The following is a 20,219-nucleotide window of genomic DNA, read 5'->3' as shown; positions in this document are numbered from 1 at the left end:
TTTGAAACTTTTGGACACGAATTCACGAGGCAAAGGTGTATTGGAATCTTGAATTTTATTGCGAAGCGAGATAAGTATCTTGCATAACCTTGAGTGGGAGAAATTCCCCTTAGGCATTGAGTCTTATGTTCAATTTGTGTAATTGAAAACCATGTACGCGAGGTGACGAGTACGTACTTGGTTTATATGTGAAAATTACATTGGTTAAAATCCTTAGACGCCCTTATGTATTAAATTAGAAATTATTGGTACATATTAAATCTTTTAATTGTCTTGCCTAAATCCTTGTTTTATTGAATTCATTTTTATATGATGATTTGGTGTGATTGCCACTTTGATTTTTATGTAAAATATTATTTTGCTGAGTTGTTCACTCCCGGATATATTTGTTAAGCTTTTGTGCATACTATGGTCGAGCCATGGGCTCCTTATTGTAGAAAATAATGTATTGTTAAATTTTGTGACAAGTTGTAATATTTGAGCACTTGATGTGCAATCTGTGATAAATTATAATATTTGAGCACTTGATATGCAAATCTGTGATATGTTGCAATGCTTGAGCACTTGAGGTGCAATTTATGAGATGTGATATTGGCACGTTATATTGTTGAAAAGTTTTTTTCGGGTGTTTGCATGAGATTTATGCCCTACTGTTATTACTATTAATTTATGCACATGCGGCGTGACAAGGCGGGCTATATATATATGAGTTTGCGCATGTGGCAAGACAAGGTGGGAATATTATTATGTGTGTGTGGCAAGACAAGGCGGGCATTTACTTTATTATAGCGCACGTGGAGAGACAAGGTGAGCTATGTCGGGAATTGAATTGTGATGATTTGTGATAGCCTGGGGGCATTGTTTTTATTTCCATATTTACTTTGGGACTACGAGGCGGTACCTCGAGAGATCCCCCTGTCTTGCATATTTACTTTTGGGACTACGAGGCGGTACCTCGGGAGATCCCCCTGTCTTGCATATTTACTTTTGGGACTACGAGATGGTATCTCGGGAGATCCCGTGTTGAGCATTTACTTTTGGGACTACGAGATGGTATCTCGGGAGTGCCCTTTGTTGACATCTCTCTATGGTTGTACTCGCCTTTGGTTATTTTATTTTTCCGTAATATGTAACTTTCTGTGTTCTCCATGATGTATTATTTGAATTAATATTAAGTGTCTTGTATTTCTCGTAGTATTATGTTGGCTTTGTCTTTTTCGCGCGAGACTCTGAGGACTTGTATTTCTGATTTGTACTTGTTCTTAATGATGGAGTTGTTTTAAATAAAAGAAATTACTAATATGTTTTAACTTAATAAGTTTTGCATCCAAATGAATTGATTATCTGATGTTTTATTTAAATTGAAAGGTCATGTTTCTTCACTCAAATTATTTCTAAAAATAAACTCATTTCTTTGTTAAATTCCTACTTGGTTTAAAAATGGTAACTTTACTTTATTGAAAATAAATTTAATCGTGCGGATTTTATGTATAGACATATTTGGCACGAGAGTTGTCTGTGTGGTTGTGATAGAGATATGGACACGAGGTGCCGTGAGAATATGAAAGGGGGTGGAGGACCGTATTTTATGATCATGATATGCGATATTTATTTGAAAGAGTTTTATATTCGAAGGAGACTTATTTGAAGAAATATATTTGTAGGGTATTCATTTGAAGAAATTATATGTGAAAGACTTGTTTAATTGGTTATACTTGTGTTTCTTATCCGTCTGAGAAATAATTATGGTGTTTTGCTGCCTTACTGTTTATAGCTGTAAAGACCCGGCCGGTCATTTTGAGAGTAATAGCCTTGATCCCCTATTTACTGCTTGCCGGGAGGTTTCGTATTGGTTTTTGGAGTGTATTGGGACACTTAGTCCCTAAATGGAGGTTTAAGCCTCAGGATTTGGACCGCAGTCATAACCATGTAAAGATAACTCCGGAATAGAATTCCGTCGGTTCCGTTAGCTCCGTTAGATGATTTTAGACTTAGGGGCGTGTCCGGATTGTGTTTTGGAGGTCTGTAGATTATTTAGGCTTGAAATGACGAAAGTCAAATATTTGGAGATTTTGACCGGTAATGGAATTTTTTCGATTCCGAAAGTTGGAGTAGGTCCGTAATGTTGAATATGTCTTGTGTGCAAAATTTGGGGTCAATCGGGCGTGGTTTGGTTGGTTTCAGCATCAGTTGTCGAATTTAGATGTTTCAAGTTCTTTAAGTTGGAATCAGAGGATGATTTGTGATTTTAGCATTATTTGATGTGGTTTGAGGGCTCGACTAAGTTTGTATGGTGTTTTAGGATTGGTTGGTATGTTTGGCTGAGGTCTCGGGGGCCTCGGGTGAGTTTCGGGTAGTTAACGGACTTGGAATGGAAGTTGAGGAATTTCTGAAGTTTGGTCTTTTGCTGGTATGATCGCACCTACGAGGATATTAGCCGCATGTGCGAGGCCGCATGTGCGGAAGGTTGAGCGCAGGTGCGGAAGGGGTGGATATCAGCAGAGGTTGCAGGTGCGATGGTTTCTCTGCATCTGCGATAGCGCAGATGCGGACCAGTGGTCGCAGAAGCGGAGGCAGCCAAGGTTAGTCGTTTTCGCAGGTGCGCCCACATTTTCGCACCAGTGGGCGCGCAGGTGCGGAAATGCCTGGGCAGTGTTTAAAACCGAAGGGCTTCGTGATTTTTGTCATTTTTGACTTTGCAAACTCGGTTTAGGGTGATTTTTGAGGCATTTCTTGAGGTAAGACCCTTGATCAATAATCTTGCTTCCCCATTTGTTTTTCCACCTAGTTAGTGCGTATTTAAGGTGGAATTTGGGAGTTTGAGGCTAGGAATTTGGAAAGTTTGATTTGTGGATTTGAAGGACCATTTGGTGTCGGAATTTAGTAAATTTGATATGGTTAGACTCGTGCGTGAATAGGCTTTCGGATTTTGTGACTTTTACCTGATTTCGAGACATGGGCTTGGGTCAACTTTTTAGGACGAATTTTGGAATTTTTGTTAAAGTGTTGATTTCATTAATTAGACGAGTCTATTATGGTTGTATTTATGATATGTAATTGCTTTTGGCTAGATTTGGGCCATTCAGAACCGGATATTCGTGGGAAAGGGATTGTGACCAATTGATTGAGCTTGGTTCGAGGTAAGTGGCTTGCCTAACTTTGTGTGGGGGAAATCCCCTTAGGATTTGGAACTACTGTGATATGTGAGCGCCGTGTACGTGAGGTGACGAGTACGTACACGGGTTAGTTGTGGAAAAACCCGCTTTTCTTACTGAGCAACAACCTGTTTTCCTTTTATTTTGAGTTATACCATTTTAATAAGAATTAATCTATTCTCATTCTTAATTGAGTTATTCCAATATGTATAGCTATCCTGTTTAGTCTAATACAACATGTCTACGTGTCTTAATTGCTTATGTGAACTCTGTGCAGCATGCTTAGTGAATTTCCTGCATCTTCCTTGACTGGTACTTAGTCTAAATCGTAAGATTTCGTGATGTAGTTGTATTTCTATTGTTTTCGCTGCATATTTACTTTGGGACTATGGAACGGTATTCCGGGAGATCCTCATGTACTTCATATTTACTTTGGAACGGTATTCCGGGAGATTTCCATGTACTGCATATTTACTTTTGGACTACAGAACGGTATTTCGGGAGATCCTCCTGTCTTGCATATTTACTTTGAGACTACGGAACGGTACTCCGGGAGATCCCCCTGCACATTTACGTTTGGGACTACGAGACGGTATCTCGGGAGATTTCCTATTGTATTTCTGTGTATTGAATTCTATTATTTCTTTCTTGTTAAATTTCAGTCTTTATTTTACTGCGATATTTCTTTTTTGCCTTGCTTTATTATCATATTCTAGTAGGACCCGGACCTGACCTCGTCACTACTCTACCGAGGTTAGGCTTGGAACTTACTGGGTACCGATTGTGGTGTAGTCATGCTACTCTTCTGCACATATTTTGTGTGCAGATCCAGGTACTTCTTATCAGCCCTGCTACTAGCTGAGAGTGGATGTTGCTGTACGGAGACTTCAAGGTATATCTGTCACGTCCGCAGATCTCGGAGTCCCCCTCTATTCCCTCCTATGGCATTTACCTTCCTTACTTCTATTATTAGACTCTGGTGTATTGAACACTTAGTTGTTTATTTGTTGTTTAATTTATGTTTTCATCTCATTATTCCGCAAATATTAGGCTTACCTAGTCATAGAGATTAGGTGCTGTCACGACGTCATACGGAGGGGATATTGGGTCGTGACAAAGTTGGGATCAGAGCTCTAGGTTCATAGGTGTCGTGAGTCACAAGCCAGTTTATTAGAGCCTCACGGATCGGTACGGAGACATCTGTACTTATCTTCGGGAGGCTATGGAACTGTTAGGAAAACTTTCACTACTTTGATTTCTTGTCGTGCGAAAATTGTTGACTTCAAAAATTCTAAACGTCTGTATTCAATTCTCTCACAGATGGTGAGGAGACGTACAAGCGGATCTGATGACTAGACACCCGCGCCCCTACTAGAGCCGCGAGAGGCTGGGTCCAGGGTAGAGGCCGAGGATGTCCACGTGGTGCAGTCAGAGCACCCGCACGAGCTGCTATTGAGGAGCCCCCGATAGTTCCAGCTGGAGGACAGACACCTGAGGCAACTATTCCTGCACCAGCCCTCCAGGAGAATCTAGCCCAGTTTCTGAGCATGTTCAGCACCTTAGCTCAGGCTGGTTTGATTACACTTGCTCCTGCCACACCTCAGACCGGGGGAGGAGCACAGACTCCCGTCGTCGATACTCCAGAGCAGCGGGTTCAGGTCGACCAGGTTCCAGAGATTGTACTAATGCAGCCGGTAGCTCCAGCTCAGCCCGAGGTTAGGGCAGCAGCTTCTGAGGTTGAGCATCTCAGACTTGAGAGGTACAAGAAGTACCACCCACCTATCTTCAGCGGATTGGCAACAGATGATGCTCAGGATTTTCTGGAGGAGTGTCATCGTATTCTCCGTACTATGGGCATAGCAGAGACGAGTGGGGTTTCTTTTACTACATTCCATCTTAGAGGAGTAGCCTATCAGTGGTGGCATGCTTATGAGTTGAGTAGTCCGGCTGAGGCAGCTTCACTTACATGGACTCAGTTATTTGACATGTTTTTGAGAGAGTATGTCCCTCAGAGCCTCAAGGACTCACGACGCGCGGAGTTTGAGCAGCTACGCCAGCGTGCTATGACTGTTTCAGAGTATGAAGTTCGCTTCAGTGATTTGGCCCAACATACACCGGCCTTGGTTTCCACAGTTCGAGAGAGGGTTCGACGGTGTATTAAGGGACTCCACCCCAGCATCCGGATTAGTATGACTAGGGAGTTGGAGATGGATATTTCTTATCAGCAGGTTGTGAGTATCGCCAAGAGATTGGAGGGCATGCTTGCCCGGGATATAGAGGAGAGGGAGGCCAAGAGGTCTCGAGAGACTGGTTCTTATTCTGGTGCTCGTGCCCCAGCAGCTCGCCATGGGAGGGGTTATGTGAGTCGCCCCGTCCATTCAGCTCTTCCAGCCGCCAGTGGTATTCCGGTCCCTTCTAGGCCCCATAAGCCTTATTATGAACCGCCAGTATCTAGTGTGCCTCCTGCACGGGGTGTTCCTAGTGGCCAGTCCAGCAAATCTGGCCAGAGCTAGTCACAGCAGCCACACCCCCCCAGATCTTGTTTTGAGTGTGGCGACACTCGCCATATGGTAAGGGATTGCCCAAGATTTAGGAGGGTTGCACTTCACAGACTTCTCAGCCATAGCGTGCCCTACCGAGTCCTCAGGCCATGATTACAGCACCAGCTGCCACCCCACTTGCTCAGCCAGCCCAAGGTGGAGGTCGGGGAGGTAGAGGTCGCCCTAGAGGAGGAGGCCAGGCCAGATATTATGCCCTTCCTGCTCGTACAGAGGCATTTGCTTATGATTATGTCATTACAGGTATTATTCCAGTCTGTCATAGAGATGCGTCGGTATTATTTGACCCAAGCTCTACATATTGCTATGTGCCCTCTTATTTTGCCCCGTATTTGGGCGTATTGCGGGATTCTTTGAGTTCCCCTGTTTATGTGTCTACTCTTGTGGGAGATTCTCTTATTGTGTACCGCGTGTATCGATCGTGTTTGATTGCTCTTAGTGGTTTTGAGACCAGAGCTGACTTATTATTGCTCAGCATAGTCGATTTTGATGTTATCTTGGGCATGGACTGGTTGTCGCCCCATTATGCTATTCTTGATTGTCACGCCAAAACTGTGATGCTGGCTATGCCAGGATTAACGCGGTTAGAGTGGAGAGGTACCTTAGAGTATACTCCCAGTAGAGTTATTTCATTTCTTAAAGCTCAACGAATGGTTGATAAAGGGTGTGACGCGTATCTAGCTTATGTGAGAGATGTCAGTATTGATACCCCTACAGTTGAGTCAATTCCAGCAGTGAGAGGCTTTCCAGTTGTGTTTCCAACTGATCCTCCGGGCATGCCTCCCGGTAGAGATATTGATTTTGGCATTGATTTGTTATCGGGCACTCAGCCCATCTCTATTCCTCCATATTGTATGGCTCCTCGTGAATTGAAGGAGTTGAAGGAGCAATTACAAGAGTTGCTTGATAAGGGTTTCATTCAGCCCAGTGTGTCACCTTGGGGTGCTCCTATCTTGTTTGTGAAGAAAAAGTATGGATCTATGCATATGCGCATTGATTATCGCCACTTGAACAAAGTCACAGTGAAGAACAGGCATCCATTGCCTCGTATGGATGACCTATTTGATCAGCTACAAGGTGCCAAAGTATTTTCCAAGATTGACTTGCGTTCGGGTTATCATCAGTTGAAGATTCGGGAGCCAGATATCCCGAAGACTGCTTTCAAGACTCGGTATAGCCATTATGAGTTCCTTGTAATATCATTTGGGCTGACCAATGCCCCAGCAGCCTTTATGCACTTGATACACAGTGTGTTCCGACCATATATTGATTCTTTCGTCATCGTATTCATTGATGACATTCTAGTGTATTCCCGGACTCGGGAGTATCATGAGCAGCACCTGAGGACTGCGCTTCAGACCTTAAGAGAAAAGAAGTTATATGCAAAATTTTCAAAGTGTGAGTTTTGGCTAGACTCAGTGGCATTCTTGGGTCATATAGTATCTAGTGAGGGGATTCAGGTGGATCCGAAGAAGATTGAAATCAGTGCAGAGTTGGCCCAGACCGTCCTCAGCTACGGAGATCCGGAGTTTTCTTGGTTTGGCAGGGTATTACCATCGATTTGTAAAGGGTTTCTCATCTATTGCACCACCTATGACCAGGCTGACCCAGAAGGGTGCTCCGTTCTGGTGGACAAAGGAATGTGAGGAGAGCTTTCAGAAGCTCAAGACAGCTTTGACTACAGCCCCAGTATTGGTATAGCCTACAGGTTCAGGGTCTTATACTGTATATTGTGATGCCTCGCGGATTGGTCTCAGCGCGGTGTTGATGCAGGACGGTAGGGTTATTGCCTATGCATCCAGACAACTGAAAGTGCATGAAAAGAACTATCATGTCCACGACCTGGAGTTAGCAACTATTGTTCATGCCTTGAAGATTTGGTGGCATTATTTGTACAGTGTTCCTTGTGAGATTTACATCAATCACCGGAGTTTGCAGCATCTGTTTAAGTAGAAGGATCTTAATTTGCGTCAGAGGAGGTGGTTGGAGCTGCTTAAGGATTATGATATCACCATTTTGTACCACCCTTGGAAGGCCAATGTGGTGGATGATGCTTTTAGTCGTCGGGCAGAGAGTTTGGGGAGCTTAGCATAGCTACCAGCAGCAGAGAGTCCAATGGAGTTGGATGTTCAGACCTTAGCCAGCCAGTTTGTGAGATTGGATATTTCTGAGCCGAGTCGAGTATCGGCTTGTGTGGTCTCTCAGTCTTCCCTTTATGATCGTATCAGGGAGCGCTGGTATGATGACCGGGTTAGCTCGAATCTACATCCGTGAGATCGTCAGGTTTCATGGCGTACCAGTATCTATCATCTCTGACTGGGGTATGCAGCTTATATCACGGTTTTGGAGAGTTGTACAACATGAGTTGGGTACTCGGGTTGAGTTGAGCACAACATTTCACCCTTAGACGGACGGACAGTCCGAGCGCACTATTCAGATACTAGAGGATATGCTCCGCGCTTGTGTGATAAATTTTGGGGGTGCTTGGGACCAGTTCTTGACACTTGCAGAGTTTGCTTACAACAACATATATCAGTCCAGCATTCAGATGGCACCATATAAGGCTCTGTATGGTAGGCGGTATTAGTCCCCAGTGGATTTGTTTGAGCCGGGCGAGGCCAGATTATTGGGTACGGACATGGTTGAGGATGCCTTGGAAAAGGTTAAGGTGATTTAGGATAGACTTCACACAGCCCAGTCCAGACAGAAGAGTTACACGGACCGAAAAGTTCGCGATGTTGCATTCTTGGTTAGAGAGCGGTTCTTGCTCCGGGTTTCGCCGATGAAGGTCGTTATGAGACTCGGAAAGAAGGGCAAGCTGATCCCAAGGTTCATTGGTCTTTTTGATGTGTTGCGGAGTGTTGGGGAGGTTGCTTATGAGCTTGCCTTACCTCCCAGCCTAGCAGGAGTTCATCCGGTAATTCATGTTTTGATGCTCCGGAAGTATCACGGTGATCCGGCTCACATGTTGGATTTCAACTCAGTCCAATTGGACAAGGATCTATCTTATGTTAAAAAGCCAGTGGCTATTTTAGAAAGGCAGGTCAGAAAGCTAAGGTCAAAGAACATTGCTTCCGTGAAGGTTCAGTGGAGGGGAAAGCCGGTTGAGGAGGCGACTTGGGAGATCGAGCAGGATATGCATAACCGTTATCCTCATCTTTTCACCACTTCAGGTATGTCTCTTTGCTCGTTCGAGGACGAACAATTATTTTAAGAGGGGGAGGATGTAACGAACCAGCCGGTCATTTTGAGAGTAATAGTCCCTATCCCCTATTTACTGCTTCTCCCATATCTATTTCTACTATTGTGACTTGCCGGGAGGTTTCGTATTGGTTTTTGGAGTGTTTTGGGACACTTAGTCCCTTAATGGAGGTTTAAGCCTTAGGATTTGGACCGTAGTCGGAATCATATGAAGACGACTCCGGAATGGAATTATGTCAGTTTAGTTAGCTCCATTAGGTGATTTTGGACTTAGGGGCGTGTCCGGATTATGTTTTGGAGGTCCGTAGCTTATTTAGGCTTGAAATGGCGAAAGTCAAATTTTTGGAGATTTTGACCAGTAGTGGACTTTTTTATATCGGGGCCGGATTCCGATTCCGAAAGTTGGAGTAGGTCTGTAATGTTGAATATGTCTTGTGTGCAAAATGTGGGGTCAATTGGACGTGGTTTGTTTGGTTTCGGCATCGGTTGTCGAATTTAGAAGTTTCAAGTTCTATAAATTTGAATAAAAGGATGATTTGTGATTTTAGCGTTGTTTTATATGGTTTGAGGGCTCGGCTAAGTTTGTATGGTGTTTTAGGATTGGTTGGTATGTTTTGTTGAGGTCCCGAGGTCTCGGGTGAGTTTCGGGTATTTAACGGACTTGGAATGGAAGTTGAGGAATTTCTGAAGTTTGGTCTTTTATTGGTATTGGACTAGAGTGGGTTGCTCTAGTGGTGAGCACCCTCCACTTCCAACCAAGAGGTTGTTAGTTAGAGTCACCCCAAGAGCAAGGTGGAGAGTTCTTGGAGGGAGGGAGCCGAGGGTCTATTGGAAACAGCCTCTCTACCCCTGGGTAGGGGTAAGGTCTGCGTACACACTACCCTCCCCAGACCCCACTAGTGGGATTATACTGGGTTGTTGTTGTTATTGTTGTTGTTGTTGTTGTTATTGTTGGTTTTTTGCTCGTATGATCGCACCTGCGAGGGTATTAGCCGCAGGTGCGAGGCCGCATGTACGGAAGGTTGAGCACAGGTGCGGAAGGGGTGGAGATCAGCAGAGGTCGCAGGTGCAATGGTTTCTCCGCACCTACGATAGCGTAGATGCGGACCAGTGGTCGCAAAAGCGGAGGCAGCCAAGGTTAGTCATTTTCGTAGGTGCGCCCACATTTTTGCACCAGCGGGCGCGCAGGTGCGGAAATGCCTGGGCAGTGTTTAAAACTGAAGGGCTTCGTGATTTTTATCATTTTTGACTTTGCAAACTCGGTTTAGGGCGATATTTAAGAGCATTTTTTTGGCATTTCTTGAGGTAAGACCCTTGTGCTTATTTTTGATCAATAATCTTGCTTCCCCATTTGTTTTTCCACCTAGTTAGTATGTATTTAAGGTGGAATTTGGGAGTTTGTGGCTAGGGATTTGGAAAATTTGATTTGTGGATTTGATGGACCATTTGGGGTCGGATTTTAGTAAATTTGATATGGTTAGACTCGTGAGTGAATGGGCTTTCGAATTTTAAGACTTTTATCCGATTCTGAGACGTGGGCCCGAGTCGACCTTTTGGGATGAATTTCAGAATATTTGTTAAAGTATTGATTTCATTAATTAGATGAGTCTATTATGATTATATTTATGATATGTAATTGCTTTTGGCTAGATTTGGGCCATTCGGAGCCGGATATTCATGGGAAAGGCATTGTGACCAATTGATTGAGATTGGTTCGAGGTAAGTGGCTTACCTAACTTTGTGTGGAGGAAATTCCCTTAAGATTTGGAACTATTATGATATGTGAGCATCGTATACATGAGGTGACGAGTATGTACACAGGCTAGTTATGGAAAAACCCGATTTTCTTATTGAGCAGCAACCTGTTTTTCTTTTATTTTGAGTTATACCATTTTAATGAGTATTAATCTATTATCATTCTTAATTGAGTTATTCCAATATGTGTAGCTATCTTGTTTAGTCTAATACAATATGTCTACGTGTCTTAATTGCTATTTGAACTCCGTGCAGCATGCTTAGTGAATTTCCTGCATCTTCCTTGACTGGTACTTAGTCTATATCATAAGATTTCGTGATGTAGTTGTATTTCTATTGTTTGCGCTGCATATTTACTTTGGGACTATGGAACGTTATTCCGGGAGATCCCCTTGTACTGCATATTTACTCTGGGATTACGGAACGGTATTTCGGGAGATCCCTCTGTACTGCGTATTTACTTTGGGACTATAGAACGGTATTTCTGGAGATCACCTTGTACTGCATATTTACTTTGGGACTACAGAACGGTATTTCAGGAGATCCCCATGTCTTGCATATTTACTTTGGGACTACGGAACGGTACTCCGGGAGCTCCCCCTTCACATTTACGTTTGGGACTACGAGACGATATCAAAGAGATCCCCTATTGTATTTCTGTGTATTGAGTTGTTACCTTCTATAAATTCTTTCTTGTTAAATTTCAGTCTTTATTTTACTGCGATATTTCATTTTTGCCCAACTTTATTATCATACTCCAGTAGGGCCCAGACCAGACCTCGTCACTACTCTACCCAGGTTAGGCTTGGCACTTACTGGGTACCGATTCTGGCGTACTCGCGCTACTCTTCTGCACATGTTTTGTGTGCAGATCCAGGTACTTCTTATCAGCCCCGCTACTAGCTGAGAGTGTTTTCTATTGTACGGAGACTTCAAGGTATATCTGCCACGTCCGCAGACCTCAGAGTCCTCCTCTATTCCCTCTCATGTCATTTACCGTCCTTACTTCTGTTATTAGACTCTGGTGTATAGAGATATTAGTTTTCATCTGTAGCTTGTGACTTACGATATTCCGGGTTTTGGGATTACTATGTATTTTGAACATTTAGTTGTTTAATTTATGTTTTCATTTCATTATTCCGCAAATTTTAGGCTTACCTAGTTATAGAGACTAGGTGTCGTCACGACGTCATATGGAGGGGAAATTGGGTCGTGACAAAGTTGGTATCAGAGCTCTAGGTTCATAGGTGTTGTGAGTCACAAGCCGGTTTATTAGAGTCTCGCGGATCGATATGAAGACGTTTGTACTTATCTTCGGGAGGCTATGGAGCTGTTAGAAAAAATTTCACTACTATGATTCCTTATCGTGCGAAATTGTTGACTTCTAAATTTCTAAGCTTCTGTATTCTATTCTCTCACAGATGGTGAGGACACGTACAAGTGGATCTGATGACCATGCACCCGCGCCCCCTTCTAGAGCCGCGAGAGGCCAGGGCCGGGGTAGAGGTCGAGGATGTCCACGTGGTGCAGCCATAGCACCCGCATGAGCTGCTACAGAGGAGCCCCCAGTAGCTCCAGCCGGAGAATAGACACCTGAGGCACATGTTCCTGCACCAGCCCTCCAGGAGACTCTAGCCCAGTTTCTAAGCATGTTCAGCACCTTAGCTCAGAGTGGTTTGAATCCACTTGCTCCTGCCACATCTCAGGATGGGGGAGGAGCACAGACTCCCGTCGCCGGTACTCTAGAGAAGCGGGTTCAGGTCGACTAGGTTCCAGAGATTGTACCAATGCAGTCAGTAGCTCCAGCTCAGCTCGAGGTTAGGACAGCAGCTTCTGAGGTGGAGCAGCTCAGACTTGAGAGGTACAAGAAGTACCACCCACCTACCTTTAGCGGATTGGCTACAGATGATGCTCAGGGTTTTCTGGAGGAGTGTCATCGTATTCTCTGTACAATGGGCGTAGTGGAGACGAGCGAGGTTTCTTTTACTACATTCCAGCTTAGATGAGTTGCCTATCAGTGGTGGCGTGCTTATGAGTTGAGTAGTCCAGCTGAGGCTCAGGGACTCATGGCACGCGGAGTTTGAGCAGCTGCACTAGGGTGCTATGAGTGTGTCAGAGTATGCAGTTCGCTTCAGTGATTTGGCCCGACATGTACCGGCCTTGGTTGCCACAGTTCGAGAGAGGGTTCGACGGTTTATTGAAGGACTCCACCCCAGTATCCGGATTAGTATGACTAGGGAGTTGGAGATGGATATTTCTTATCAGCAGGTTGTGAGTATCGCCAGGAGATTGGAGGGCATGCTTGCCCGGGATAGAGAGGATAAGGAGGCCAAGAGGTCTCGAGAGACTAGTTCTTATTCTGGTGCTCGTGCCCCAGCAGCTCGCCATGGTAGGGGCTATGTGAGTCACCCTACCCATTCATCTCTTCCAGCCTCCAGTGGTATTCCGGTCCCTTCTAGGCCCCAGGAGAATTATTATACACCGCTAGTATCTAGTGTGCCTAATGTATGGGGTATTCCTAGCAGCCAGTCTAGCAGATCTGGCCAGATCTAGTCACAACAGCCACTCCCTCCTATAGCTTGTTTTGAGTATGGCGACACTCGCCATATGGTGAGGAATTGCCCTAGATATAGGAGGGGTGCGCCTCCACAGACTTCTCAGCTACAGTGTGCCCTACCGGGTCCTCATGCCATGATTACAACACCAGTTGCAACCCCACTTGCTCAGCCAGTCCGAGGTGGAGGTCGGGGAGGTAGAGGTCGCCCTATAGGAGGAGGCTAGGCCAGATATTATGCCCTTCCTTCTCGTATAGAGGCATTTGCTTCTGATTCTATCATTACAGGTATTGTTCTAGTCTATTATAGAGATGCGTCGGTATTATTTGACCCAGGCTCTACATTATGCTATTCTTGATTGTCACGCCAAAACCGTGACGCTGGCTATGCCAGGATTACCGCGGTTAGAGTGGAGAGGTACCTTAGAGTATACTCCCAGCAGAGTTATTTCATTTCTTAAAGCTCAACGAATGGTTGAGAAAGGGTGTGACGCGTATCTAGCTTATGTGAGAGATGTCAGTATTGACACCCCTACAGTTGAGTCAGTTTCAGTAGTGAGGGACTTTCCAGATGTGTTTCCAGGTGATCTTCCGGGCATGACGCCCGATAGAGATATTGATTTTGGCATTGATTTGTTGTCGGGCACTCAACCCATCTCTATTCCTCCATATCGTATGGCTACTCCTGAATTGAAGGAGTTGAAGGAGCAGTTACAGGAGTTGCTTGATAAGGGCTTCATTCGGCCCAGTGTGTCACCTTGGGGTGCTCCTGTCTTGTTTGTGAAGAAAAAGGATGGTTCTATGCATATATACAGTGATTATAGCCACTTGAACAAAGTCATAGTGAAGAACAGGTATCCATTGCCTCGTATTGATGACCTATTTGATTAGCTACAGGGTGCCAAAGTATTTTCCAAGATTGACTTGCGTTCAGGTTATCATCAGTTGAAGATTCACAGCCGAAGACTGCTTTCAAGACTCGGTATGGCCATTACGAATTCCTTATGATGTAATTTGGGCTGACTAATGCCCCAACAGCCTTTATGCACTTGATGCACAGTGTGTTACGTCCCTACATTGATTCTTTTATCATCGTATTCATTGATGACATTCTAGTGTATTCCCGGATTCAGGAGGATCATGAGCAACAGTTGAGGACTGCGCTTCAGACCTTAAGAGAAAAGAAGTTATATGCAAAATTTTCAAAGTGTGAGTTTTGGCTAGACTCAGTGGAATTCTTGGGTCATATAATATCGAGTGAGGGGATCCATGTGGATCCGAAGAAGATTGAAGCAGTGCAGAGCTGGCCCAGACCATCCTTAGCTACGGAGATCTGGAGTTTTCTTGGTTTGGCGGGGGATTACCGTCGATTTGTAGAGGGTTTCTCATCTATTGCACCATCTATGACCAGGCTGACCCAGAAGGGTGCTCCATTCAGGTGGACAGAGGAATGTGAGGAAAGCTTTCAGAAGCTCAAGACAGCTTTGACTACAACCCCTGTTTTGGTATTGCCTACAGATTCGGGGTCTTATACTGTATATTGTGATGCCTCACGGATTGGTCTCGGCGCGGTGTTGATGCAGGATAGTAGGGTGATTGTCTACGCGCCCAGACAGGTGAAGGTGCATGAAAATAACTATTTTGTCCATGACCTAGAGTTAGCAGCTATTGTTCATGCCTTGAATATTTGGCGGCATTATTTGTGCGGTCTTCCTTGTGAGATTTACACCGATCACCGAAATTTACAGCATCTGTTCAAGCAAAAGGATCTTAATTTACGTCAGCGGAGGTGGTTGGAGCTTCTTAAGGGTTATGATATCACCATTTTGTACCACCCCGGGAAGGCCAATGTGGTGGCCGATGCTTTGAGTCGTCGGGCAGAGAGTTTGGGGAGCTTAGCATATCTACCAGCAGCAGAGAGTCCAATGGAGTTGGATGTTCAGACCTTAGCCGGCCAGTTTGTGAGATTGGATATTTTTGAGTCGAGTTGAGTATTGGCTTGTGTGGTCTCTTGGTCTTTCGTTTACGATCAAATCAAGGAGCGTCGGTGTGATGACCCCCATCTACTTGTCCTTAAGGACACGGTCCAGTACGGTGATGCTAAGGAGGTCACTATTTGAGATGATGGTGCATTGAGGATGCATGGCAGGCTATGTGTGCCCAATGTAGATGGTTTGCGTGAGATGATTCTCCAGGAGGCTCACAGTTTGCGGTACTCTATTTATCCGGGTGCCACAAAGATGTATCGGGACTTGAAACAACATTTCTGGTGGATAAGGATGAAGAAAGACATAGTAGAGTATGTGGCCCGATGTCTAAATTGCCAGCAAGTGAAGTATGAGCATCAATTGCCATGTGGGTTTCTTCAGAAATTGGAGATTCCGGAATGGAAATGGGAGCGGATCAATATGGATTTTGTTGTTGGACTCCCACGGACTCAGCGGAGATTTGATGCAGTTTGGGTGATTGTGGATAGGCTAACCAAGTCGGCTCATTTAGTTCCTGTGATGACTACCTATTCTTCCGAGCAGCTAGCTCGAATCTACATCCGTGAGATCGTCAGGCTTCATGGCGTACCAGTATCTATCATATCTGACTAGGGTACGCAGTTTACATCACGGTTTTGCAGAGTTGTACATCATGAGTTGGGCACTCGGGTTGATTTGAGCACAACATTTCACCCTCAGACGGATGGATAGTCCGAGCGCACTATTCAGATATTGGAGGATATGCTCCGCGCTTGTATGATAAATTTTGGGGGTGCTTGGGACCAGTTCTTGCCACTTGCGGAGTTTACTTACAACAACAGTTATCAGTCCAGCATTCAGATGGCACCATATGAGGCTCTGTATGGTAGGCGGTGTCGGTCCCCAGTGGGTTGATTCGAGCCGGTCGAGGCCAGATTATTGGGTACGGACATGGTTCAGGATGCCTTGGAAAAGGTTAAGGTGATTCAAGATAGACTTCGCACAGCCCAGTACAGACAAAAGAATTACGCGAACCGAAAGATTTGCGATATTGCATTCATGGTTGGAGAGCGGGTCTTGCTCCGGATTTTGCCTGTGAAGGGTGTTATGAGACTCAAAAAGAAGGGCAAGTTGAGCCCAAGGTTCATTGGTCCTTTTGAGGTGTTGTGGCATGTTGGAGAGGTTGCTTATGAGCTTGCCTTACCTCCCATCCTAGCAGGAGTTCATCTGGTAATTCATGTTTTGATGCTCTGGAAGTATCACGGTGATCCAGCTCACGTGTTGGATTTCAGCTCAGTCCAATTGGACAAGGATCTATCTTATGTTAAAGAGCCACTGGCTATTTTAGACAGGCAGGTCAGAAAGCTAAGGTCAAAGAACATTGCTTCTGTGAAGGTTCAGTGGAGGGGACACTCGGTTGAGGAGGCGACTTGGGAGATCGAGCAGGATATGCATAACCGTTATCCTCATCTTTTCACCACTTCAGGTATGTCTCTTTGCTCGTTCGAGGACGAACAATTATTTTAAGAGGGGGAGGATGTAACGAACCAGCCGGTCATTTTGAGAGTAATAGTCCCTATCCCCTATTTACTGCTTCTCCCATATCTATTTCTTCTATTGTGACTTGCCGGGAGGTTTTGTACTGGTTTTTGGAGTATTTTGGGATACTTAGTCCCTAAATGGAGGTTTAAGCCTTAGGATTTGGACCGTAGTCGGAATCATATGAAGACGACTCCGGAATGGAATTATGTCTCTGTTAGGTGATTTTGGACTTAGGGGCGCGTCCGGATTATGTTTTGGAGGTCCGTAGCTTATTTAGGCTTGAAATGGCGAAAGTTAATTTTTTGGAGATTTTGACCAGTAGTGGACTTTTTTATATCGGGGCCGGATTCCGATTCCGATAGTTGGAGTAGGTCTGTAATGTTGAATATGTCTTGTGTGCAAAATGTGGGGTCAATTGGACGTGGTTTGTTTGGTTTCGGCATCGGTTGTCGAATTTAGAAGTTTCAAGCTCTTTAAATTGGAATCGGAGGATGATTTGTGATTTTAGCGTTGTTTGATGTGGTTTGAGGGCTTGGCTAAGTTACGTATGGTGTTTTAGGATTAGTTGGTATGTTTGGTTGAGGTCCCGGGGTCTCGGGTGAGTTTCGGATTTTTAACGGACTTGGAATGGAAGTTGAGGAATTTCTGAAGTTTTTTCTTTTTCTGGTATTGGACTAGAGTGGGTTGCTCTAGTGGTGAGCACCCTCCACTTCCAACCAAGAGGTTGTGAGTTCGAGTCACCCCAAGAGCAAGGTGGGGAGTTGTTGGAGGGAGGGAGCCGAGGGTCTATCGGAAACAGCCTCTCTACCCCTTGGTAGGGGTAAGGTCTGCGTACACACTACCCTCCCCAGACCCACTAGTGGGATTATACTGGGTTGTTGTTGTTGTTGTTGTTGTTGTTGTTGTTGGTCATTTGCTGGTATGATCGCACATGCAAGGGCCGCAGGTGCGAGGCCGCATGTGCAGAAGGTTGAGCGCAGGTGCAGAAGGGGTGGAGATTAGCAGAGGTCGCAAGTGCGATGGTTTCTCCTTACCTGCGATAGCGTATATGCGGACCAGTGGTCATAGATGTAGAGGCAGCTGAGGTTAGTTGTTTTCGCAGGTGTGCCCACATTTTTGCACCAGCGGGCGCGCAGGTGCTAGCCCAAGCTCCGCAGGTGCGGAAATGCCTGGGAAGTGTTTAAAACCGAAGGGCTTCATAATTTTTGTCATTTTTGACTTTGCAAACTCGGTTTAGGGCGATTCTTTAGATCATTTTCGAGGCATTTGTTGAGGTAAGACCCTTGTGCTTATTTTTTATCAATAATCTTGCTTCCCCATTTGTTTTTCCACCTAGTTAGTATGTATTTAAGGTGGAATTTGGGAGTTTGAGGCTAGGGATTTGGAAACTTTGATTTTTGGATTTGAAGGACCATTTTGTGTCAGATTTTAGTAAATTTGATATGGTTAGACTCATGAGTGAATGAGCTTTCAGATTTTGTGACTTTTACCTGATTCCGAGACGTGGGCCTAGGTCGACTTTTTTGGACAAACTTCGGAATGATTGTTAAAGTATTGATTTCATTAATTAGATGAGTCTATTATGGTTGTATTTATGATATGTAATTGCTTTTGGCTAGATTTGGGCCATTTGGAGCCGGATATTCGTGGGAAAGGCATTGTAACCGATTGATTGAGCTTGGTTCGAGGTAAGTGTCTTGACTAACTTTGTGTGTAGGAAATCCCCTTAAGATTTGGAACTATTGTGATATGTGAGCGCCGTGTACGTGAGGTGATGAGTACGTACACGGGCTAGTTGTGAAAAAACCCGATGTTCTTATTGAGCAGCAACATGTTTTCCTTTTATTTTGAGTTATACCATTTTAATGAGTATTAATCTATTATCATTATTAATTGAGTTATTCCAATATGTGTAGCTATCTTGTTTAGTCTAATACAGCATGTCTATGTGTCTTAATTGCTTATGTGAACTCTGTGCAGCATGCTTAGTGGATTTCTTGCTTCTTCTTTGACTGGTACTTAGTCTAAATCATAAAATTTCATGATGTAGTTGTATTTCTAAGTTTGCGCTGCATATTTACTTTAGGACTACCGAACGGTATTCCGAGAGATCCCTCTATACTGCATATTTACTTTGGGACTACGGAACGGTATTCCGGGAGATCCCCCTGTACTGCATATTTACTTTGGAATGGTATTTCGGGAGATACCCCTGTTCTGCATATTTACTTTGGGACTACGGAACGGTATTTCGGGAGATCCCCCTGTCTTGCATATTTACTTTGGAACTATGGAATGGTACTCCGGGAAATCCTCCTGCACATTTATGTTTGGGACTACGAGACGGTATCTCGAGAGATCCCCTGTTGTATTTCTGTGTATTGAGTTGTTACCTTGTATAAATTCTTTCTTGTTAAATTTCAGTCCTTATTTTACTGTGATATTTCATTTTTGCCTTGCTTTATTATCATACTCCAGTACGGCCCGGACCTGACCTCGTCACTACTCTACCAAGGTTAGACTTGGCACTTGCTGAGTACCGATTGTGGTGTACTCATGCTGCTCTTTTGCACATGTTTTGTGTGCAGATCCAGGTACCTCTTATTAGCCCCGCTACTAGCTGAGAGTGCTTGCTGCTGTACGGAGACTTCAAGGTATATCTGTCGCGTCCGCAGACCTCGGAGTCCCCCCTATATTCCCTCCTATGTCATTTACCTTCCTTACTTCTGTTATTAGACTCTAGTGTATAGAGATACTAGTTCCCTTATATAGCTTGTGACTTACAATGTTTCGGGTTTTGGGATTACTGTGTATTTTGAACAATTTGTTATTTAATTTATGTTTTCATTTCATTATTCTGCAAATGTTAGTCTTACCTAGTCATAGAGACTAGGTGCCATCACGACGTCATACGGACGGGAAATTGGGTCGTGACAAAGTTGGTATCCGAGCTCTAGGTTCATAGGTGTCGTGAGTCACAAGCCAGTTTATTAGTGTCTCGTGGATCGATATGGAGATGCATGTACTTATCTTCGGGAGGCTATGGAACTGTTGAGAAATATTTCACTACTTTGATTCCTTGTCGTGCGAAAATTGTTGACTTCAAAAGATTTAAACTTCTGTATTCTATTCTCTCACAGATGGTGAGGACACGTACAAGCGGATCTGATGACCAGACACTCGTGCCCCTGCTAGATCCACTAGAGGCCGGGGCTGGGATAGAGGTTGGGGACATCCACGTGGTGCAGCCAGAGCACCCACATGAACTGCTATAGAAGAGCCCCCAGTAGCTCCAGCTAGAGGGCAGACACCTGAGGCACCTGTTCCTACACCATCCCTTCAGGAGACTCTAGCCCAATTTCTAAGCATGTTCAGCACCTTAGCTCAGGCTGGTTTGATTCCACTTGCTCCTACCACATCTCAGGCCGGGGGAGAAGCACAGACTCCCATCACCGCTACTCCAGAGCAGCGAGTTCAGGTCGACCAG

The sequence above is a fragment of the Nicotiana tomentosiformis genome, chromosome 9, assembly GCF_000390325.3.
Source record: "Nicotiana tomentosiformis chromosome 9, ASM39032v3, whole genome shotgun sequence".
In the NCBI taxonomy this organism is placed as follows: domain Eukaryota; kingdom Viridiplantae; phylum Streptophyta; class Magnoliopsida; order Solanales; family Solanaceae; genus Nicotiana; species Nicotiana tomentosiformis.
This window is presented reverse-complemented; position numbering follows the sequence as displayed.